The sequence below is a fragment of the Diabrotica virgifera genome, chromosome 6 (assembly GCF_917563875.1).
Source record: "Diabrotica virgifera virgifera chromosome 6, PGI_DIABVI_V3a".
NCBI lineage: Eukaryota > Metazoa > Arthropoda > Insecta > Coleoptera > Chrysomelidae > Diabrotica > Diabrotica virgifera.
Window position 1 is genome coordinate 189,589,530 of NC_065448.1, and position 26,116 is coordinate 189,615,645.

Below are 26,116 nucleotides of genomic sequence, written 5' to 3' on the forward strand. Positions count from 1 at the left end.
ATCTTTTTAATGACTTATTATTATACGACATAGCATACCTAAATATGAGGGGTCTAGATTCAAAACCGGACATTTACACTTTATGTCATTCTGAGCAAACTAAAACAAGAATGTGTGTGTACTTTGTACGCACGTAAGAAGTTATACTTCTATTATATGATTATATGATTATAAACGAAATTAATATACTTTTTATTTATATTTTATTTAAATATTAAACTAATTTATACTTACTACTTCTCAAACCTTTTTATTAAAACAGTGCAAAAAATTAAAATAATAAAAAAATAAAACACACACAAACACATTAAAAATGCCACAAATGATTTCTGAACATTAATTGTCGGAAAAATTTTTAACTAAATACGTATTTTCTGAAAATAAAATTATATAATAAATATACTTACAATCATAAAATGTATAAAAAAAATAAAAAAATAAAAGTTTCTATTGGGATTCGAACCAACTTACCACGCGGCTGGTATTTGCGTTGTGTTGGGGTTCACTCGCATTAAAAGCTTCGCCACAGAGACAGTTTGTCATTATGTGCGAAGATTGACTAACTAAACGGATTACTTTTGACATTTTTAACTTATGTAAATCAAATTATTTTGATTTTGAATTGAAATGATTTAGAATTGAAAAAGTACAACAAAACATAGAGTAAGAAAACAATATATTATGTGAATATTGATAGAAATTCTGATGGTAATCAAATTATGTAAATAAAAGTATTACATACTACTTATGTATTTTGGTAGGTTCAAATAGGTAGGTATCGGAGCCCGTATAACGACTAATAAATTTCGCAATCACTTGCATCGTGCAAAGTGGCTATGTTCAAATATCATAACAAAATTTGATCAACTATTTATAAAACACTTACCAGTGTAAGATTCTTTAGCTTTAAATAAGCGAGATCTGCGGCACTCATACTAGTCACAGTTTGATGGGCTTTCACATTGGCACGCAACAATCATCTCTTCTATATAAATAAGTCCAAAAATATAATATGAAAACTATTTAAAACGGCAGTATAACCATTAACTAACTTTTTGTTTGTTGTTTCTCTTCCTAGAAGTTTTAAAACGCAACAACCATACATTACAACCAAACCACAGTCCCACAGCTGAGACACGGTTAAACACAGTATAGGTAATAGGTATTTAGTCCATTCCGAAGTTGTAGTTTGTTTTGACATTTCCGTTTTATTTAACCTAACCTATGTTTTGTGTTTTATTGTGTTGTATACAAGGAGTTGTATATTGAAATTGAATTGATTCTTGTTTCATTGAATATAGAGGAGTTGTTCTGTTGCAAGTTGTTCTAGTTTTGTTGTTTTAAAATCTGCGAAAAACTATTTATAGATAATGGTGAACTTAAACAAGAAATGGACATGCAGTTTGCTGATTACTTAATTGTGTACTCACAACACATAGGTACAGGCATTATGCAAATACATACCATTTAGAGGATACTTCATTCAAATTGGAGGACTCTGCGATATTGGGCTTCCTTAATAGTTTACCAGACGTAGACACTGTCTTTTTCTTGGTAGAAAATGACACCTGTTTCACCCTTTCTGAATTTTCTCAAGTCTCATATTTGGATCAACGTGAAATTTGTTGGCTTTCACAGCTTTAATTTGATTAACGGCTGTCATTAAAATATCTTCACTGTTGCATTTTTGACCTAATGCAATTACTTACAGTGCTGAGCAGATAGTATCTCATGTAATTTCTATCTATCCCTCGGTTTTTGATGTGTGCGTAGGTGCTGAAGACTCCAGTTCTTCCCAAATATCACTGCTTGGAACTTAATTATTTAGTGTGACTCATGTAATACAAAGGTAGTGAATGTGCTGGCAAATATTTGATTGAATTAAAGATTTGATTGAATTTAATTTAATAAAATAATCAAGGCAAGTACATGAGTAGGAATGGTAGCATATTTTACATAGTATGTAGCTGACAAGATAACATACATTAAACAGTTTCTCTGTAACAGTACATATTTTTGAGTTTGTTTTATTTTTAATTATCCATTTTTTAAATTCATCATTTCCTTCCACACTTTCAATATCAAATTTATAATTTGTGGCTACAATTAATGGCAGTCAATCAATCATTCCTTTTTCCTGAAAGCCACAAAAATGTTGACAAAATTAAATCAAAACATATTTACAAACCTTTTGTTATCTGAATTAGTCTTTCCACTTGTTATCTCGAGTGTAGTGTGTCAAATTATGCATGCTTTTATCTAGTTGTTTCACCTTTTTATAATACTGTGCATACTCTCCAAGTACATATTTGTATTTGTTAGTAATTCCTTTCTATAACAGTAGAACCCCGACTTAGTATTCAAACTATAATTTTTACTCAGGTACTCATAAAATTTAACAGTACCAGAATCATTCTCCAGTTGGAAAATTCAACAAATCTTTTTAAAAGTTGTTAACTTCTAAAGTACTTTGTATAAATTTCAAGCACTTGTATACATACTTCCATTCTTTTTTCAACTACAGAAATTTTTGTTAGATTAGTTTTCCAGGCACAATCAATGTGCCAGGAACAAAATAATCGATTAGACACAGCTGTCACATTATCACTGCTGTCCATCCGTTATAAAAAGTTTCCATTATATCTCTCATAAACATATCTGTAGTGATATTATTAGGTAGAAATTGTAGTATTCATTCTATTTGAAATCATGTATGTCACAGCAACGCCTTCACCAATATTAGTTCCATAGGTACCATCAATACAAACAATTTTTTTTGCAAATGTCATGACAGCATAACGTTGTACATATATCATTCATAATGATAATGCAGAAATCTGAGCAATCTAAATTATGCTGACTATCCTCAGAGCCTTGAGGTCTGTAGTATAATACACTGGCTACACACTACGTTTTGCCTGAGACCATGTCTGCAGAGACTCATTTGCGCAGGTAAGAGCAGCAAGACGGTATCACATGTAAGCCTCCAAGCGCCGCCTGTACTCTCGTCAACATGCTGAAGATTTTACCTGCGCAGTTTTACTTGAAGTGTGGTCAGAAGTTCAGTCCGGCAAAAGTTTTCAAGGTGGACAGTCGAAATGAGTGATATTAGAAGCATTGCAAACCTATTCTTAATTGAAGAGTTGTACAAATTTTTGAGCTGGCATGCATTATGGAAGGTGAAAAGTAGAGAATGAAGCATACACTTTAATGATTGAAAAATTAAAAGAGGCAATATTTTATTTTTATATTTTTAGTTCATTCTAAAATAGAGAATTCTTTTAAATCATATAAATTTCTTTTACCATTTTAGTATTTAATTTTCCAATATTGGGGTACTACTGCCAAAAAAAATTTATATACTTATAATAATAGAATATAATAATTAATCAACTTATGTATTTCTGCTAAGTTCTGACACTGTTTTCTTGTGGCATATTTAATGTAGTATTATGTTCATATGGGATTGAGCCACTGTTGTAGGTGTAAAGAAAATTGCATTTCTTAATTTACTACTGATTGGTGTTTCAATTTCCACTCCGGAAGTCTTTCTACTCTCTACAAAAATTTAAGCAGAATTTTGGGCATGGATGCCAAATTTTTGTCGAAATAAAAGATGCTAATCGAATTTCTAACTGTCTAAGAAATTTCCTGCTATTTCTATTGTTGACACTTGACACACATATTTGTTGCATATTTGCGTTTGTGGAATAATCATATCTACCTGAAAAGGTATTTTGTAAGTTTCTATCAATTAAAAACCATGATTAATTTAAAAAAATTTCTTTATTAAACTATATCTACGTTCACAATATTTATAACTTGAATTAAATTCTATAATTAAACTATATTATGAATTACACCATGGCTATTTTGTCATGGTACACTACCTTCATTATTGAAATACCATAAAAAAAGTTTATCCTTAGTTTGCTTGGCGTCTCTGGAAATACTTATATAATGTTATCTCTGCATATCAATGAGATTAGAATCTTCTGTTGGTAAACCATTCCTATTGTCAACGTCTAAGCTTCCAATGGGAGTATAGGTTGAAGCATATTTAATTCTCAAAAAGTTATGGAGTACACAATATGTCATGACAATGATATATACAGTTTTTAGATTTAAATTAATAGTGGTATGGAAAATTCAAAATCTGTTAGCTAAAATACCAAAGGCATTTTCTACAACTCGCCTTGTCCTTGACAGGCGGTAATTGAATATTTTGCGTTCATTTGTTAATTCTCTTTGATTAAACGGTTTTAAGAAATGTGGAGCTAAGGCAAAAGCTTCAACACCAATAAACACGTCACTAAGCATTTTATCTGAACCACTGAGGCGATCAAAGACTGGAATTTGTAATGTATTTTCTTTTAATTTGTTGTAAAATATTGTTTGCTCTATAACACCTCCATCACAAATTCTCCCATTCACGCCAAATTCGTATATTATGAACTCATAATTAGCATTTACAACTGCCATCAAAACCATACTATGAAATCCTTTATAGTTATAAAAATAGGAACCTTGCCCATTTGGTAGAATACTCTGCACATATTTGCCGTCAACGGCACCGAAGCAATGGGGAAAGTTCAATCTTGCTTCAAATTCCTTTGCTATATGTTTCCATTATTCTTGTGGCTTTGGAATCTAACAAAAATATTTTTTTAGGATTTCTCTGACACAGTTTCCAGTACAGAACTGCCACAGGAATCTCCAGTGGAGTTGCAACCGCTCTCACGGACGTCCACAAATCAAGTTACAAAACTGTTACATGACTCTATTGGAGTTGCAACCGCAATTGGATAAAAGTGAAATTCGAATAATGCCAGAAAGACTATAACCGTCCAAAGTGATAGTGTGAAATTAAAATCAAATGATTACGTATAAATCATATTTATAATAATTATAAATAGTAGCTGTATTTTTTAAATAAACAGATTTGATAAGTTATATTATTTTTCTACAGTTGGTATGTTTTAATAAATATATTTTAAGACTACTGACAGTATTGTTGGTACTTTGGATCTTTTATTTATAGTAGAGGATCCAATATAATGTCGATCTGCACCGATCTGTTTAATAATGGATTAAAATTATTGGATATGTAATTTAGTATGGTAACAATTATAAAAAACAAGGGGTGCCCGATATAATTTTGTTCTGACTATAATTAACATGCATACATAATCGAAAACCTCTTATACCCGAAGGTGTCGAGGTGTACAAGCTCTCTTAAATTTTTTTCTACAAATGTACACCACTCTTTTCTGTCTCTAGCTAGTTCCTTCGGCTCACTCTATGTCTTCCCTCTTTCTTTGAGAATCTTGCTTATCCTATTGTTCCATGTTTTTCTTGGTCGTCCTGTACAGTGTATGCCAGTAGTACAGTCTCATTTACGCATTCAGTATTATTTTCTGTCATCCATGGTTGAAATTTAGCGTATTCCTTGTCATAGATACGTTTATTTGGTAATAGATTCTCAGTCGCTTTATTGGCTTTTTTTCAGAAATATCGAATTTCTCTTGCATTCTGACTTTTTTGACAATTTCACATAGAAAAACTTTGTTTATGTTAATACCAAATTGCTAACCAACATCACTTTTCTACCAACAGTACTAAATACCTGCTGCGATACAGTATTTCTTCTAATTTATTATAATATAAAATTAAAACTTTAACTGACGCAATGAACCGCTATGACATAAAATTTTATATTCACCACATGCATAATTATGTAATTTATAAGCTTGTCGCCCTTAGGGTATAAACATCTATTTAATGACCTTGATACATAAATAACTGTTTAATATATAAAAAAAGTAATTTTTTAATTATTCATTAATTATAGTCAAAACAAAATTATATCGGGCACCCTTTTTTTTATAATTTGTAAACATACTAAATTACATCAAATAATTTTAATCCATTAAACAGATCGGTGCAGATGGACCTTACATCATATCTCATTAGACTATTAAAAGGCTATTAGATTAAATTAGAGGAATTAGGGATGGTGCCAAAAGAATGTGCAGATAAAATTCGATTACGAAAACGTCAAGAAAAACAGAAAATTGGATGCATATGCAGTAGTCATATAATATTAAAAGTAAATAATGTCACAAATGAGGTTTCTATGACATTTCAAAACACATTATTATGGCGTGTTTTGGGCATGATATAGTGTTGAAACATATAGACCATTAGCACTAAAAACATAGGAATAAATCGACTTTTAAATACAGCACCTAGAGACTTTAAACTTTTCGTGTCTAGAGACTTAAACATGTCTATGGTCACGTCACCTTCTGGATGCACTACCTGGTGCCCAAGATCACTGCTAAGACATGTTGTCTTCTGGAGTGTGGAGGATTTTTGAGCACCGGGGGTCATTTCCACCCATTTTTCTATAGTATACCTTTTTTCTGACACCATCCTAAACACAATACAAAAAGTTGCAAATCTCTAGGTGCTGTATTTAAAAATCGATTTATTTTGTGCTAAATGCCCTGCTCTAATATTCGCATTTGGAATTACTGCTAATAATATAATAAATCCCTTTTAATGCACCAATTTAAATAAGACTCCTATTATCATTATAACAAACATCACAAATTTTAAAACAACAAAGCTAGAACAACCTTGGACAGTTTAAAAGTCTCTCTATATTCAGTAAATAAATAAAACAAAAAATCAATTCACAAGTAAGTGTAAAGGCAAAAAAGGCATAATATGCCTGTATATAATATATTATATTATTTTATGATACACATATAGGTTATGTCAGAAGGGAAATGTCAAAACAAAACTACAACTTCGGAATGGACTAAATACCTATTACCTATACTGTGTTTAGCCGCGTCTCCACAGCTGTGCCACAGCTGCCATATTGGATAATTTTTGTCATGTCATTTGAACATCCAATCAGAACAAAGTTATAATGCGCATGCGCCCGGTCGCTAGGTTTTACCATATAAAAATTCACCGTCATTATGCCCATAAAGAAGTATAACTTCAAAAAAACAATTTACAACTTTACTTTTCCCTATCTCAAATTGGAGAATAAGTCCACTTTTGCATCTGAACCAATTCTTTCACACTGAATTACTACTAGGAACTGTCCGATTTTTTTCTTTATCAAATTGTTAATATATGGATCTTTAATCACAGATTACAGAGGTGTATTCAACTAATTTTGACCAAAACGTGCAAATGTCCGGTTTTGCATCTAGACCCCTCAATAGTCTAATTCATCTCTTGTTGTCCCATTTGGGCTTTGCAAGGTTCATATTCTCTTTTCTAGTTTTTTGAAAGAACGTATTAATTGTTAAGATTGGTTGTTTTTAAAATTAATTTCGTCTATCTAAATATTATATCGGAAAATTCCTTTGCCCTTGTATTACTGCCAATTTATTTTAATTAAATATACTAAATTGTAGGCAAATTAATAGTACAGCAGAGTTTTCGTTTATCACAGCTTTTGTTTCGCAATTTTCAATTTCATTTAATTTCACAATTTTTATTAAATTGTAAAGCGCTCTATCGTTCGTTATATTAAAGTTAATTTTACTTTAATGTTTTCTGCATTCCGGTATTTTGCTTTATGTTTGATCCAAAACACTGTTGTTTGTTTGAAAAGTAGTTTTATAATATTTTCATAAAAGCGTTTTCAAAATTAAAATATTAATTTCAAACTGTGGTTCTGCTATAATTCAAAGACTCAACAGGCTAAGAACTCAAAAGCTTTGCTAAACAGAATGATTTTCCCGTTTTTAGAAAAAATTTCAGAAAGATACATACGAAATAATACGATGAAAGGGTTTTTCCTTTTGAATGTCTCTAAAGAGCAAACAAATATAACATACCAGCAAAGATGTTCTACTAAAATTAAAAATAATAATATTTAAATTACTAAAATATACTGCTTGGCACAAAACTGGACAAATAACCATAGTCGAGGACATGAAGCATTTAGGCTCGCAATTTTTTTGTCCAGTATGGATTTACTTGAAATTTTCGCAGAAGGTAGGGAATAGTCCAAGGATCATTTTCTATATAATGCTGCTGTACGCTAAAACCTTGGGGGTAGTTGCAACCCCATCTCGGGGGTGGGAATTTTTTATTACATTTTAACCATGTAAATCGATGTATAAAGTAATTTTAAGAAAAAAATGTTTTTTACATTTTCTTCGTAAAACTAATATTTTTCGAGTTATTCGTGGTTGACAGTAATAAACAGTTTTTCGACGGAAACATCGACTTTTTTAGAGGGTTTTTTGAGAATAACTCGAAAAATATGCATTTAATAAAAAAAAACTCTATATTTAAAAATTCTATCTTTTAGCAACACAAACTAAACTGTTTTTCTATAATATTTTTACGACCAATACAAACCGAAATACGGCATGTTAAAGGTTAGCTTTTTTCGTCAAATGCATAATTTGAAATAATCAAAGCCAAATAACGGGAAAACTGTGCATTTTTCCAGGATAACTTACCTGATGTGAAGCATACAATAAGATCTTTCAAAAAATAATAATAAAAAGTTCCTAGCATAAAAATTGAGCAACTTATGATCAAAAAAAGTCGGTATCTATTTTTTTTAAGGAAAAAACAATGAAAACAACCCCCTACCTACCCTTGTACCTAAAAATTGGTCTTCGCCTTTCTAAAATTCGTTTTATATTTATATTGTCAATACACCCAAGAAGCTTAACCTATTTAAAAGGCCTAATTTTAGAAAAATTGGGGCTTAAAAAATTGATTTTTGCAATTTTGCATTCTTTATCATTTTCTTCAAAATATCTCCGAAAATACTAGAGATACAAAAAAAATGATAGACTACTAAATTGTAGGTTTTTAAATAGTTAAAATTTCTTTATACATAGATTTTCATTAAAGTGAACAGTTAGCGAGATATACCTGTTTAAAACATCTATTTACGAGCAAACATCCCCTTAGTCCAGCCCTTTAAACCCATCTCAATTAAAAATTAAGGGATCTTACGGAATTTAATTTACACAGTCTTATTACTTTTCAAAAATTCTACAAAACTGTTATTGAAAAAATTTTTACCGCCAAAAATGAAGGAGCTTTGTTTATAAAACTAATTTTTTTTCGAAAAATTCGAATAGTCCCATTATAGAGCATTTTCAATGTACCTATTTAATACCATAGAGCCGGTTCGTATACTGGATGACTAAAAAACTATTTATATGTACATTTTTATATATTTGTAAATTCGTATTTTTATGTAAATAAATGTTTTTGTAATTCTTTAATTCTACTTTTTTTGTATAGATCTATAAAATTGTCTACTTATAAAAATTTCAATGTTATTAAGGGTAGTTTTTAAGGGTTGAAATATTATGATATTATATCCTAAAGCATAAAACAATTATTATTTAATTAGTCAAATCCAAATTTTACTTATATTACAGTTTACAATATTTTTATATAATTTTTGACAATAAGGGTAGTTTACACACCTAAAAATAATCAACGCCCTTGAGCATGATGTAGAATATGAAGTACAGGGTAAGGTGATCCTAACCCCAAATTTTTGTGTAAATTGATGCAAGCCGAAATTATTCTTTTAGGATAAGTAAACTTTTCATATATAGCTCCAACAAGGGTGGTTTTAAGGGTTGAAATATGGTGATATTATATCTTAAAGCACAAAACAATAATTATGTAACTAATTAGAAGCAAATGTTGACAATATGAAAGTTTAAAATGTTATTTTATAATTTTTTACAATTAGGGGTGGTTTTCACCCTTAAACAACCAAAAGCGTACAGCGGCTCAATATAGAAAATGAACTAGAGGGTGAAATAAGTCTAATCCCAAATTTTGGCACAAATCGTTGCTGGACGAAAAAATTGCGAGGTTTTGCCATTTTTCCAGCTTCATTTCCTCGACTACCACTTCTTTCTTTAAATATGTATGGAAAGAATTTACGAAAGTGATTAAACACGACTACCACTCTGAACTGTTCCGCGCTACGGTAAACAAAGTCAAGATAGCCATGATGATCGCCAAAATCCGGAACGGATAGGCATTTTAAGAAGTTTGGAAAGAAGCGGGACGTCGAATATTTCGCGAAATGGATATTTGATCAAAAAGCTGGAAAACACGTGTTCAATACTTTTTCAAAATCTATCGAATGATACCAAACACTATTCCCCAACCACACCTCCTAAACCCAGGGGGAGGGACAACTTTGAACTCTTAAATAGGAGTCCCCATTTTTATTGCAGATTTGGATTCATCATAAAAAATATTCAACTTTTATAAGGAACATTTTTCCCATTGTTGATAGACGATAATTTCGTCTCATCATTGATAATAGAGATAGTTTTGTAATAAAAAACGCTGGACGGAAGGGCCGCCCGAGAACTTTATCGTACCGATCTATTATCGTTATCGTACTAGATACTGGCATTCTATAAAAATAACAAAGTTACTCGTTATTTTGATATTTTAGAAACACCTTGTCTACTTGAAAATATTTTATGGGTCTACGCATCATTAATTCCTGCATTTGAGAAAATGTTCGGGGACACACTATAGATTAATATTAGTCATACTTTCATTTCAAATTAGTTCATTTTTCTGAGAAATTAATAGTTTACAATATTTGCATTTTACTGCATGGATTGTAATGAAATTTTGGGAGTAGCCCAAAGCCAAATCTCCTAATTCAAAGTCTATCCTATATTATACTATATACTATGGCGCTTTTATCATGGGGGCGGTTCCCACCACTTCTCGGGGATAGAACATTTTTATTTTCGAATTGCATGGAGCAAAAGAAAAGAATTTTAAGAAAATTTAAAAATGCGCCCTATAATTTGATCTTATTTTTTTCACCCGTCCAACTTTTCGAAAGTAGAAATAACACTATATTAAGAGGTATTGCAAAAGAAAAACAATGCATTTAAATTCTGGTGAATGAGGGGTTAAATGTATGTACTGTGATCTTGATTATTGATATGAGATAATATTCTTATATGTCATTTAATTTAATCAATGCATTAATCATAATCTAATTAATTTACCAGATCATATATCAATATGTTTTCAATCTCAGGGCGAATTATAAAATTAATTACTTACTCTCGTGGCTTCTAAGTATTTCTCAATGGTGCCTAATCGGGATAGGAAAGAAAAGAGTAAAATAATATACACATATGGGTTACAATTATAATCAAAATATTGTTTATTTTATTTAAATGGCAATCACTGCTTAATATTTCCTTCTCGAACCTTCCGCGAACAACGATAATGACCTATTATCGATTTCAACTGAGTCTTATTTAGCATAGGCTAATGATCGAACCTTCCGCGAACAACGATAATGGTACGCCATTCACTTTGTTTATTCTAAGCGCATTTTCCCGAGTTTCGTTTAATCACTTCTTAAAATTAAATATAACAATTTGTTGTATACAGGTTGTTCTAAATTTATATGCCCGTGGTTGAGAAAATTGAAAATATTTTACATTAAATTGAATTCTGCTTATAATTATCAAAATTTAATTTTCAGGTCAAATAGAAATATAACAGTACTTATCATTTTTCCTTAAAGTACATTAGTCATATCTTTTTTGCACCATATTTCGCTTAGTTTGAATGTAACCGATATTTAACGGTGCTCGTTTTAAAGGCCTTTTCAAACACTACAAAAGCATGAGCACTTTGAGCATGCACCAAAAAACAAACTCTTTTTACCTACCATATCTCTTTTTGTATTATAAATAGAAAATTTACGAAGGAACGAATCTCTTTTTTATTTATAATCTAAAAAAAATTTTGTATAGTGTTTTTAGTTTGATGCATAGTTTTTAAGGTATTCACAAAAAACCGTCCGAAAACGTGTCATTTTTGAATGAAAATGGCCAATTTTCAACTACGCATAACTCAAAAAGTATTGAGTTCTCAAAAAAAAGTATAGATCAGTTTTTGCTTAAAAATAGGTTCTCTAGCCACTTCCATGCTTATTTTGACCAACAAATTTTCCACCCACTTGAAGGGATGGGAATTGCCCCAAGATAAAAGCGCCATAGTATATAGGGTAGATTTTGTTTCTTGAGCTATTCCCTACTTACTGTGAAAATATCAAGTACATCGATGTAGTAGGATGGAATTCGGAGCCAAATACCCTCATCGACTGCCCTATAATAATGCTCTGCTATAATCGCGTGAGAGGGGACACCACCAAGATTCTAGCAAAATTTCAATTTTCTGTAACTTTTCGAGTTTTTGAGTTACAGCAACAACTTTTATGTCATTGGAAAGGTAATTTTACATTATTTCAAAATATGTAAAAATATACAGGGCGTATCTAAAATATTAGGATTTTTTTTCATTTCCGGTTCAACCGGAAGCTATATTGTAGATAAAATTTATTGTGCTAATAGATAATAACGTACTATATATGTCTACCAAATTTCAAATTTTAGTTTCTATTACAGAGGAAGTTACGGGCACTCGAATATTTTTTTATAAAAAATTCATAACTCCCCTCCTATGAGGAGTTAAGAAATCTGACTGATGTTATTGAATTTACCGATAGGATATCAAAAACATATCAAAAAATAAATAAATTCCTTGGAGCCATTTTTGAGAAAATCTAGTTCAAACTTATGTCAAATTTTGACCCCTTAAATATAGGCAACCCATAACTTTTCTGAAAAGCGATAATATTCTTGTTATAGCCCCATCTTTAGGCTATACAAATGTTTTTTCAGATTAAATTTATCTTAAACAAGTTTTTAGATTGGTAGGGAAATGTATCGGGTGGGCGGTCGGCCATACTGGCCGCCATTTTGGATTTGGAAATGTCAAATTCCGTATTTCTATTTACCTGTCGATGAGCTAACTTTAACTTAAATTTCATTCGTTTCGGTCAAAATTTGCAAAAATGGGCCCCAAATAACCCCCCTATTTTGGCCCCCCTTTGAGAGGTGTTTTTCAAAAGCTTAGTTTCTCGACAAAATTCTCTTAAACTTACTCATACCGAATTTCATCGAAATCGGTCTAGTAGTTTTTGCTGGGCGGTGGCGACATACGTACGTACATACGTGCGTACGTACATACTTCCGACATGTTTTTTTTATTTGCTTTTTAGACTCAGGTGGACTCAAATCGTCGAAAAAAAGTGAAATCTGAAAAAAAAATGTTGCACGATCCTATAACTTTATCTATTATACTCATACTGCGTATGTAGTACGATAAAGTAAAAAAAACGATTTATCATCTTATCATAGGTAAATTATAGAAACGGTCTAATATTTCTAGAAATGCACTTCTAAATAACAAACCAGAAAAAATGTAAAAATAATATAAAAATTCCATTTTTATTCAGTTGCAATGCGAAGACAAAACCGTGTTATTTTTCACTTAGAACAGGGAGCGCAAACAAGCACTCTAAATCGACGATTTTCAACTCTATTTGGAGTCATCATCAGAGAGGCGTAGGTTTGCTGTTCTCTGCCCGAAGTGACAAAACTACGAAACCTTATCCCCGCATTGCAACTGACGTTTATGGAGTAGGTGACTAGCGTCATCTGGTAACTGAAAGGCAAAGTTTTCAACCTAATAGCAACATTAATAATTTTGAAAATATTAAAAATAATATAACTTAAAGATTTTTAATTGAAGACTTATTGGTCCATTTTCCTGGTAACACATCCAGAGCTCCTAAAAATTGCAAGCCTGATGAATGCTGAAGAGAAGAAGACAAGAGGGAATTCAAAAACTTAAAATTCACGACCCCGTCTCTTCAGCTGGTAAATTCCAACGGAAAATGGACCTAGTTACTCAAAGGAGTAAAGACCAATATAAAATATTACTTATACAGGGTGAGGCAAATAAAGGGCCTATTAGAAATATCTCGAGAACTAAAGGCAACAGAATCATGAAAATTGGAATAAAGGGGTTTTGAAGGATGATCTATTAAATGAAAATATTTTCATCTCTTTGCAACTTCCGGTTATACCGGAAGTTGCTTATAACATAACTTCGTTTTTTTTAATGGGACACCCTGTATATTTTTACATTTTTGGATTCTCTTTGACGTCTTCTTTCTTAAAATATGAGGTTTTGTAATATTATACAGGGTGTTTTAAAAGATAATTACGTTTTTTTTATTAATTTCGTAGCAATATTTACACCATGTAGAATTGTAGTACTTTGACATCTAAAAATCTACTTACGTTCAAATGATTTTTAATATACTCTACTATTGTTAAGAATCATTAGTGTAGCTAAATTTTTAATTTTAGTATACAGGGTTGGTCGAAACTCGAAATGAGTATTTCCTGAGTTTTCTTAAATGGAACACCCTGTATTTTAGTATTGTAGTGAAATGATATTTTATAGTACTTTTTTATTTCTTAAGCATTCCCTATACCTAACTGCTTTAATTTGTGCTTCATTGTTAATCGCACCAACAATCTTAACTACGTAGGTATTTTGATAGCTAAACCATTATTGGTAATTTTAAGGACCAGTCTGGATTAATATGTATTTATTTCTGAAAAATTATTTGGGATTGAGTATTTTCACGGCCAACCTAATAAAATTTTACGTATTTTTTGTTGCAATTAATGTTTAGCTTGAATCACCAATAACTCACAAATTAAAGCAGTTAGGTATAGGGAATGCTTAAGAAATAAAAAAGTACTATAAAATATCATTTCACTACAATACAAAAATATAGGGTGTTCCATTTAAGAAAACTCAGAAAATACTCATTCCGAGTTTCGACCAACCCTGTATACTAAAATTAAAAATTTAGCTACACTAATGATTCTTAACAATAGTAGAGTATATTAAAAATCATTTGAACGTAAGTAGAGTTTTAGATGTCAAAGTACTAAAATTCTACAGGGTGTGAATATTGCTACGAAATTAATAAAAAAACGTAATTATCTTTTAAAACACCCTGTATAATATTACAAAACCTCATATTTTAAGAAAGAAAACATCGAAGAGAATCCAAAAATGTAAAAATATACAAGGTGTCCCATTTAAAAAAACGAAGTTATAAGCAACTTCCGGTATAACCGGAAGTTGCAAAGAGATGAAAATATTTTCGTTTAATAGATCATCCTTCAAAACCCCTTTATTTCAATTTTCATGATTGTGTTGCCTTTAGTTCTCGAGATATTTCTAATAGGCCAGTTATCTGCCTCACCCTATATAAATATGTATTATATATTATACAGGGAGTCCAGAAACTCTACGGACAAACGAAGATAGGAGATTCTTCAGATAATTTTAAGATAATTTAACCTAATTCACTTAGTCCGAAAATGCTTCCTAAGGGAGCTAGAGCTCTTTGAAGATGGCGTCTTGTAATTAGTTTTTCTTAAATAGAAGCAGAACGCTTCTAGTTAGAAAAACGAAAATTGGTACACTTATTTAACTTCCAGAGATAAATCGATTTCATCCAGTGTCAATTTCTAGTACCAGTCATAGGCGTCCGTTTTGGGTAGGGCAACAGTTATTTTATCGCATAACTTTTTTAGCTTTAACTTGCATGCACTTCTGACACTGGATTATGAAATTTTAAAGTATTCTAGTACTAAAAGGTACTCTTGTGTTATATCGGTAGGACACACCGTTTTCTAGAAAAATCGATTTGAAAACTTTTCGCTTTTTGAATTAAAAAAATAATTTCAAAAAAAAAACTGTTTAGAAAGACGAAAACTGGTTCATTTATTTATATTCCAGAGATAAATCGATTTCATTAATTGCGAATTTTGAGTACTGGTCATAGGCGTCCGTTTTGGGTAGGTCAACAGTTATTTTATAGCATAACTTTTTGTCTTGAATTTTTGAGCATTTTTGACACTAGATTATTAAATTATGAGGTATTCGAGTACTAAAAGTTACTCTTACTTTATGTTGGTAAAATACTTCGTTTTTTGTTGAAAAGTTGTTTCATTTTTTTTTTCAAATTCCAAGAATGAAAAACTTTCAAATCGATTTTCCTAGAAAACGGTGTGTCCTACCGACTTAAAGCAAGAGTACCTTTTAGTACTAGAATACCTCTCAATTTAATAATCCGGTGTCAAAAATGCATAAAAGTTAAGGACAAAAAAGTTATGCGATAAAATACCCGTTGCTCTACCCAAAACGGACGCCTATGACCGGTACTAGAAATTTGCAATGGATGGAATCGATTCATCTCTGAAAAGGTAATATGCATACCAATTTTCGTTTTTCTAAATGGAAGCGTTCTGGAGGCATTTAAGAAAATCTAATTTCATGACGCCATCTTCAAAGAGCTCTAGCTCCCTTAAGAAGCATTTTCGGACTAGGTGAATTGGGTTAAATTGTCTTAAAATTATCTGAGGAATCTCCTGTCTTCGTTTGTCGGTAGAGTTTCTGGACACCCTGTATACACCCTGTATACACCCTGTATACAGGGTGTCCAGAAACTCTACCGACAAACGAAGACAGGAGATTCCTCAGATAATTTTAAGACAATTTAACCCAATTCACCTAGTTCGAAAATGCTTCTGAAGGGAGCTAGAGCTCTTTGAAGATGGCGTCATGAAATTAGTTTTTCTTAAATACCTCCAGAAGGCTTCTATTTAGAAAAACAAAAATTGGTATGCATATTTACTTTTCAGAGATGAATCGATTCCATTGATTACAAATTTCTAGTACCGGTCATAGGCGTCCGTTTTGGGTAGAGCAACGGGTATTTTATCGTATAACTTTTTTGTCCTTAACTTTTATGCATTTTTGACACCGGATTATTAAATTGTAGGTATTCTAGTACTAAAAGGTACTCTTGCTTTAAGTCGGTAGGATGCACCGTTTTCTAGAAAAATCGATTCGAAAGTTTTTCGTTTTTGGAATTTGAAAAAAAATTTAAAGAACTTTTCAACAAAAAACGAAGTATTTGATCAACATAAAGTAAGAGTAACTTTTAATACTCGAATACCTCATAATTTAATAATCTAATGTCAAAAATGCTCGAAAATTCAAGACAAAAACATTATGCTATAAAATAACTGTTGACCTACCCAAAACGGACGCCTATGACCAGTACTAGAAATTCCCAATTATTGAAATCGATTTATCTCTGGAATATAAATAAATGTACCAGTTTTCGTCTTTCTAAATAGTTTTTTTTTGAAATTTTTTTTTGTAATTCAGAAAGTGAAAAATTTTCAAATCGATTTTTCTAGAAAACGGTGTATCCTACCGATTTAAAACAAGAGTACCTTTTAGTACTAGAATACTTCAAAATTTAATAATCCAGTGTCAGAAATGCATAAAAGTTAAAGATAAAAAAGTTATGCGATAAAATATCTGTTGCCTACCCAAAACGGACGCCTATGATCGGTACTAGAAATTTGCAATGTATGGATTAGATTTATGTCTTGAAGATAAATACGCGTACCAATTTTTGTTGTTCTAAATTGAAGCTTTCTGGAGGTATTTAAGAAAAACTAATTACAAGACGCCATCTTCAAAGAGCTCTAGCTCCCTTAAGAAGCATTTTCGGACTAAGTGAATTGGGTTAAATTATCTTAAATTTACCTGAGGAATCTCCTGTCTTCGTTTGTCGGTAGAGTTTCTGGACACCCTGATAAAATATTATATATACTTATTTACGGTGCTGGTTTGCGCTCCCTGTTCCAAGTGAAAAATAAGACGGTTTTGCCTTCGCATTGCACTGAATAAAAAATGGAATTTTTGTTTTATTTTTATATTGATCTTTACTCCTTTGAGTAGCTAGGACCATTCTCCGTTGGAATTTATCAGCTGAACAGACGGGGTCATGAATTGTAAATTTTTGAATTCCCTATTGTCTTCTTCGCTTCAGCATCCATCTGGCTTGCACATTTTAGAAGCCATGGAGGTGTTACCAGGGAAATGGACCAATAAGTTTTCAATTAAAAGTCTTTTAGTAATATTTTTAATATTTTTCAATATAATTAATGTTTCTATTAGGTTGAATACTTTGCCTTTCAAAAAAAATGTGTTTAATATTTTTTAAAGAACTATCAAATGCCACCAAACATGGCCCCGCATTGTCATCCTCTGGGATTGAGGCGCACAACTTTGAAACGAAATGCAGAAAGCTAGCATAATTCTGTTAGTTGCCTATACTTAAGATGGTGGCTTTTTAAACCCTTCCATGATAAAAAAAATTAACGTGTTTTTTCGAAAGTCTCATTGGCTCTTCTGGATGTTTTTAGTCTTTTTACAACTTTTTAAATTTAAAATTCAACCACCGACCAAGTTGGCAAAAACCTACATAAGGAATTTTTTCAACAATCTTTTTCAATACAAAAATGGGGATCCCTCTCTTTATAGTATTACTTACACATTTGGCCATAGCTCTGAAGATGATTGTGTAAACGTAAAGCTTTCAGCTGTGAATTAATATATTAATTAAATAAAACAAAATACATAAATAAAAGAATTTAAAAAAACACAACGAAAGGAAATAATTCCAAATTATAGAAATAAAAATCACTAAAAGATCATGGAAATGCATGAAGAAAACAAAAACTACAGCATATCACCCGCAATCGTATGGAATGGTACAGTGAATGAATAAGACCGTTGGCAAGTATTTGACAAAGATGATGTCCAGTCACCAGCGAGACTGGGACCAATATAATTAGGGCAGTGCCTATTTCGGCCCAAGAAAGAGGTAGGTCTTTTAAAAATGTCCCAAGTCGGCGCAAAGATTAAAACTGCCCGATATAAAATATACCCAGCTCGACCCATGAGATATTAATTGTTACAATCAAATAATTTTACATCTCAATGGAAAAAAAAACACATTTATAGAATAACTATTAAATAGATATATGTATAATTATACATAGTCCAATAAAAATAAAAACTAATATCAAAAATTATAATAATTTGATAATATTTTAACATATTCTAGTTGCGATAACATATGGTTGTTGTATTCATTAACTTTTGTGTTAATAAAATCATGGCGCTTTTTTGAATGTATATTTATAAATTTATGGGGTGTATTTATACTGTTACACTTAACATGAACTTCAGCTTGTATATTTAAAATTGAATTTAAAAATATAAATAATGAAGGATGAGTTTGATACATTGAATTATTGAAATGGTAATGGAAAGATTCACATGCATTTGTAGTTTTATTTAAAGCCGCGGAAGCATCTGCCCATATTTTTGGCGGAAATTTTGAATCAGATATTAAGTAGTTTTGTAAAAGGTAGTCCTCTTTGACTAAACATTTCATTTATACGTAAAGATGTAATTAAGATTTTGCCTGGATACTGAACTAGTAGTTAATTGAAAGATACATTAATTACACTACGAGGTGTCGACCGAATAACATGCTTTTTAAAACATAGTACAAAAACAGTGACATTAGTGTATCTTCAACTAGAAATAATTGTTTTTGACTACATGAGCAGTGGCGTAGCAGATACCCAAACAGTATATTTTCCCTAATCTATAATTCCAAGATAAATTTGTGGGCCGAGATGGGAATACACCCTAATACCTACCTGTTAATATTCGAGCCGAGCTGGGGGGTTTTTAAAATGTACCTGGGGTATCATAAAGTATTAAAAGATTATAGTGGGCCGAGATGGGAATACCCCTATAATTATACCTTTCATTCTTCGTAATAGGCCACGGATTCGCTCTTAATGAATCACCACGTCAAATACCAGTTAAAGTCCTATTTTGACGTGAGAGGCAACTATCTTGGTATCTAGAGTTTAGATGTCACCCTAGAGAATATGTAGCTAATGAAGATTATGTTTGCGAACAATTTGCTAAGAAGAATAATCGCGAATAAATTCGTATTTTATTGTCGGGAAACTTCGTATTACATAAATATATTTTTTTACAACCATGTTAAAAATGAAATTTTTAACACTCCATACGAGCGTTAAAAATGCTACTTTAAGACACTAGTGCTTTAAAATTTTTAAGGCACTGCAGTTCGTATTGACCGTATAGACAATTTTGATGTAATGTTAAAAAAAAGGGTAAAAATGGAATGTAAGTCAAGTTCAAGTAAAAGATTTTGTAGATATTGTCCTGTAATTACGTTTGTAGAAAAAACATTTTATGATATGCGTGTTAAAAAGGGGCGGAGGTAAATTCCTCACCAACCAGTAGAACCAAATAATCCGACAGGTATTTTCCTCACCAAGTTTAAGGGTTCGTATTAATCCGGTAGGTATTTTCCTCACCAACTCACTCAGGTAATAAAATAAAAAATATAGATGTAATTTAAGAATGATTATTATGAAAGCATCCGAAATCCGAATAAAAGACATTCATTTCCTTACGTTGTAATAATAGTTTATAATATAGATAATGTGCAAAACGTATAACTTATTATTTATTATTTACTATAATAAGAAACACACTTTACAAAATTCATTATAGTCATTTGATTAGACTGATAAATTATTATAGTTATTAAGGTACCAAGGGTATTATTATAAGGATAATAACGCTTGAGGTCAATAGTGTATAGACCGAGGGCCTTCGGCCCGAGGTATATACGTTGACCGAAAGCGTTATTATTATTTTATTATTATAATACCCGTGATGCCTTCAACGTTTCATGTCCGACTAAATTATTCTTTATATGCAAAAAATTTGAATAAATTTTGAATTAATTAGTTTTCGAATAAGTACATTTACCAGAAATAGTCGTAACGTAATTTTGGTAACCATAGTTTTACTTAGAGTTTTATTTGTCAACTTGAAAGTATTTAACTGGTTATTTAAATTTAATAGGCGCTAGGGCGTTATTTTTCTATAACACCCCTTTGGGCGTTATATCCTACTTAATTGACTTCGAAATAATGTCATTATTTGTCAAATAATAGACCAGTCGTACGTAAATTTTCTACATTTTTCTCAGCTTACTTGCAGACTGCAGTAATAAAAAAAATTCATTTTATCGTTTGCATGACATTAAATCAAACACAAAACAATCTGATACGTCTTCCGGTTTTATATAATGTAAGGACAAAAGTATGTTTGAGCCTACTTCGGGATCATTTGTATATTCTGATGTTAAATCAAGAGACTGAATTTTCTATACCAAGTTTGGTGTACTTAGGTGAAATCTTCAATCATGTATTTCAGGGTTTGGACACATTTGAATGATTGCATTATGTATAAATATAGCCTTTTCAAAATCTACAAAAACTTTACTAGGATTAAACTCAATTTAGAGAGCTTTAAAAATTTCTGATTTTAACAAATAGAAAAGATTGTATTAAGTTTCTGTTTTTTTTTTTGTTTGACAGTAAACAGTAGAATAAAGAAATATAATGCCCATTAATTGGCCCATGAATAGTGAATAATTGCAAATAATATGTGGTACTGTAATTGTGCCATACATATAATATACGAGAGGGGCAAAATTATGGAATAAATTAATTTTCTCTAAAACGGACGATTTTGGAGAAAAACCCCGGAACATGTCGATTTTTATTTTTAAATTACAATTTTTTGGCCTATATTTTCATAGTAGTAACGTCATCTAACTGTGCGTGATCACGTAATCAATGATTTTTTTAAATGGGAATAGGGGTCGTGTGGTAGCTTATTTGAAAGGGTGTTATATTCTCTATTTAGTAATATAAACATTAATGTAATTATTGATTGATTGATTGATTGATTGATTGATTGATTGATTGATTGATTGATGACGTCACTAATATGAAATATAGATATGCCAAGAAATTGTGATTTATAAATAAAAATCGACGTGGTTCGGGGTTTTTTGTCCAAAATCGTCCATTTTAGAGAAAATGAATATATTCCATAATTATGCCCCTCTATGTATAAAATTCAATGTTGCTAAAAATCTTATATTTGTTTCACATTCACAACTAAATACAGTTATCTTACTTTTGACACAGTTTATAAAGAGAAAATTTTCCTCCTTGGTTGTTTTTTGAGCACAGCTCTTCACAAATTCTTGAACCTCATAAATATTGGAAGAAAGTCGACCAAGCATCATTTTCGTCGATAATTATATATATTTTTTCTTATGTAACAGACATCAATCGTAGTAATTGTTTCAGGCAAATTAGCTGCAAGCTCTTGGCGAATGATTTTTGGCGGTTTTTCAGTATATTCTCTTCGGCTTTACGTTTACAAGAGTTAGAAACAATTTTTCGATCTATCTTCTGCAGATCTGGTTCATGATTATGTTGTAGGCTACTTCTAGTTATTGTAAAATTTGCCCCAATAGTATTCAATTTCGCACTAAAAGTTATTTTATTGCCTCCAGAACACTTCTTCACTTTCTAAAACCTTATAAAAAAATAAAATTTTCAAATACCGTGATTACTTTCTATTAAACATGCCATTTTTGTCAAAATTCCAATTATGAGTAAAAATAAAATACTATAAAATTAATTAATTAATTATTATAGGTACCTACTGTAATTTTATAGTAGATAAATAATTTCCTTGAATGCCTTTTAGTAAAATCTACCTGAAACAACCATTTCAGTTTTGGCGAGGAAAATACCTGTCGGATTATGACATACCCTTCCAAACTCAGGTATAAGATTATTTTGGTGAGGAAATTACACCCGCCGTTAAAAAGTACATTTTTAAGGCACTCATGTGAATTGCAGAACTTGCTTCGCTCATTCTGCAAACTTTCACATGTGTGCCTTAAACACTTATATCATAAATAACTACTAAGTATAAAGGGAAAAGTAAAATAAATACAAATAAATTAAAATAAAAAACTAGATAAATTTAGTGTTAAAATTATTTCTAAATAAAAAATGTTAGATTTTAATTTTGGTAAAATCGTAACAATACTTTTACATTCAATTTAAAAATGAGAACAAACCTAGGCTTTGTCAGATAAAGATGGAAATTGCTCTAACTACTTAACATCAAAAATATAAATGTTCAAAAGACCAAATATAATATGTGACACATATAGTCAAGCAACCCGACACCTACAAGAATAATAATTGACGACCTAGAACTAGAAGATGTCGACACATTCATATACCTAGGCTCGCTGCTAACTAAATATAACGGGTCTAGGAAAGTTGGTCGAGAACACTTCGTCGACGGAAAATTAGTCGACAACATTTGGTCGACAAACAGTTGGTCGAATACACAATTCATCGAATGTACAATTCGTCGACGAATATTTGTTCGAATGGATTTTTCGTCGAAAAACTGTTATTTATCTTTAGGATAAAGGGATTAATGGTGACAAACGTATTATACATACCTATCTGAATTTATTTATTTTTGGGGTTTTGTTATTTTTTTGTTCTAAATCTTAATTATTTTTAAATTTAATGAAAAAATTGGCTGCGGTGGGAGAGTATACAGCAAATATAAACCGATATTTTAATTAGTGATGTTGTACCGTTCTTCTTTTTGGTGTCGGCGCACTTTGCGAATGGAGCATTTCCGGAAAATTGACACTTATCGACAGTTTAGACTACAGCAGAAAATTTAAACAAAATCTTGAAAAAGAAATAAAAATCAATAATCCTTCATTTGTCACCATTATTCCCTTTGGTTCTTTGTTTACGAAAAATCCATTCGATCAAATGTTCGTTAATGAATTGTACATTCGATGAATTTTGCATTCGACCAACTGTTTGTCGACCAAATGTTGTCGACTAATTTTCCGTCGACGAAGTGTTCTCGACCAACTTTCCGACACCGAAATATAACAACATCAGTGAAAAAATTAAAAGAAGAATAGTGCTCGCCAGTAAGTGTTACTATCACTTAAAAAGACCTGGGCTATGGGCAGGCCTATGGCCAGGCAGACACGGCCTCAAAACTACCTAGAAAAATTAAATTGACTGTCTATAAAACCCTAATAAGACCAGCACTAACATATTATGGTTCAAAACTTGATCACTTACATAGAATGAATAAGAACTGCCTAAACGTTTCGAGCGAAAAATCCTAAGAAGAATATATCGAGGGATAAAATAACAATGTTTGTGGAGCATCCGTTACAATTTTGAGCCGTACAGAAGTTTTGAAGAACCTGAAGTAAAATTCATTAAGATAGCACGCCTTAGAAGGATAGTTCATGTAATCGGGCGAGAGGAAAATGCCAAGTCAGAAAAGTTTTTGACAGAATAGGGCCGATAGGACAGCAATCAAGAGGAAGACCGAGACTCAGGTATCAAGACAACCTAGAGAATGATTTAAAATCGACTGCAACTAGAGCATGGAGAAGATTTTCCAGAGACGGGGAGAATGGATTCCAGAGAATGGTTCTGAAGAAGGCTTTGGCTCATGAAGGCTGTGAGGCCACTGATGATGATGACGATGATGATGATGATGATGAATATGATGATGATATGATTATGATGATGATATGATTATGATGATGATGATTATGATGATAATGATTATGATGATGATGATGATTATGAACTACTGAACCTTAAACAGAATCAACATCCACTTCCAAGTATTTCCTTTCCTCAAAAATATTATTACATAGTGATACTACCTGCAAAATTATTACAAAGAAATTCATTTTATTTGTAGAATATATACAAAAAATAAACATTAATATATCGAAAATGAATCAATTCAATTTCGTTCCAACACGAAACTACAGCCGCATTATATTCTAGTTCAATCAGAGAGTGCAGCAAACACCTCTACCGGTTTCGACACTTATTAGTCTCTCATCAGGAGGCATATATGCTGCTCTCTCTGACTCATGAAGCGTACATACAAGAAGGAAAAAGAAGAAGAAGTATATTGTGAATTTAAAAACGTAAATAAACAAAGTTTTCGTTATGATAATGCTCGCATTTTTAGCTTGTTCTATCTAAAAGAGAAATTTATACGGTTAATAGATCACGAAGAAATGTCGCTTAAATCGTTCTAAATTACGATTAAATATTTTTTACCACAAGTTAATTAAATTTTCGTAAAATTGTTCTACTGTCATCTTAAAAACTGAAATTAATTTCACCCTTCAATAAACTCATTTTTTTAATCTAAAAAGCTTATTTTGAGTCCGTAGGTTTTTTGAAACATTTAATTTAGTCCGATTAGCTGACATCTGCTAAAATATAAATCCAGAAATATATTTGAGGATGGCTTACTAGAGATGGGCAATAATTCGTGATTCGTTGTTGATATGGAACGACTTCTTTCTAAAAATTTTCCCAAATTACAAACAAGTGGATGATGTAATAAGATATTACCAATAATTTACTGAAAAAAATTAAGAATACAGCTTCTCATTTTTATGGACAGCAAAAGCTAATTTTGATAATACCAAAAAAGCGTATAAACTAATAACACACAACACAACTGTTAAAAAAATAAGAAAGTTAAGTTTTGAAACTACATAATATATGAGGGGTGTAAAGTCAAAGGCGGCAATCTCCACTTTTTCTTGTTTTGAGTTAGGGACGCCATGTGTTGCGTCGTTTTAATCAAAAGCGGCAATCTTCATAGCTGAGTGCGTACCAAACACGGCAATCTCCGCTGCGGCCAATAAGAGCCACGTACAGCTCGCATGTGAACAATTATTGTGAATGTCGTGAACTCTGTAGAAACCTGCGGATATACAGGCTGTTTCATTAATAATTGTCCATATAGTAACTGGAGAAATCTTAGCACAAAATACGAAGATTTAACCTAAAACACTTAAATAAAATGTGGTTCCTTACTGAGTTACAGGGTGTTTCATCTAAAAATTTAAAAAGTATTTTTGCTCAGTATTTTAAGACTGTTTGACGTATCATTTTCATACTTGGCAGAAAGTATAGGTACGGTACAAACTACTAAACTAGATTAAACAAACGTTTCTGTCTATTATCAGAGGCGTACGACGTGGGAAGGTGAATGGTTGACCCTTTAAAAATTCTACGCCACTAGCGGAATTGCTATTCTAGTTCAATTTTTGGATTCTCCAATACTTTTTATGAAAATAATATACTCTTCATTCGTAACGATAATATCATTAGTTTTCGAGATCTTTGAAGTTTAAAATGAAATTACAGGGTTATTTTGATTAATGTATTGTGTCATGTCATTTTTAATTTCAAATATCTCGAAAACTAATCATTTTATCGTTATGAAT

General features: G+C 31.2%; 1 protein-coding gene and 1 long non-coding RNA gene across 5 annotated transcripts in view; one reads left to right on the forward strand and one right to left on the reverse strand.

The window, feature by feature from the left end:
* LOC114328055 (neuropeptide F receptor) overlaps positions 1-26,116 on the reverse strand; it is a 1,158,133-nt gene that overhangs the window by 406,022 nt on the left and 725,995 nt on the right. The gene's annotated exons all lie outside the window — the stretch shown is intronic.
* LOC126886597 (uncharacterized) lies at positions 1,168-4,953 on the forward strand. Its single transcript, XR_007698707.1, has 2 exons — positions 1,168-1,439; positions 4,672-4,953. It is a non-coding gene; the product is annotated as an uncharacterized LOC126886597 (long non-coding RNA).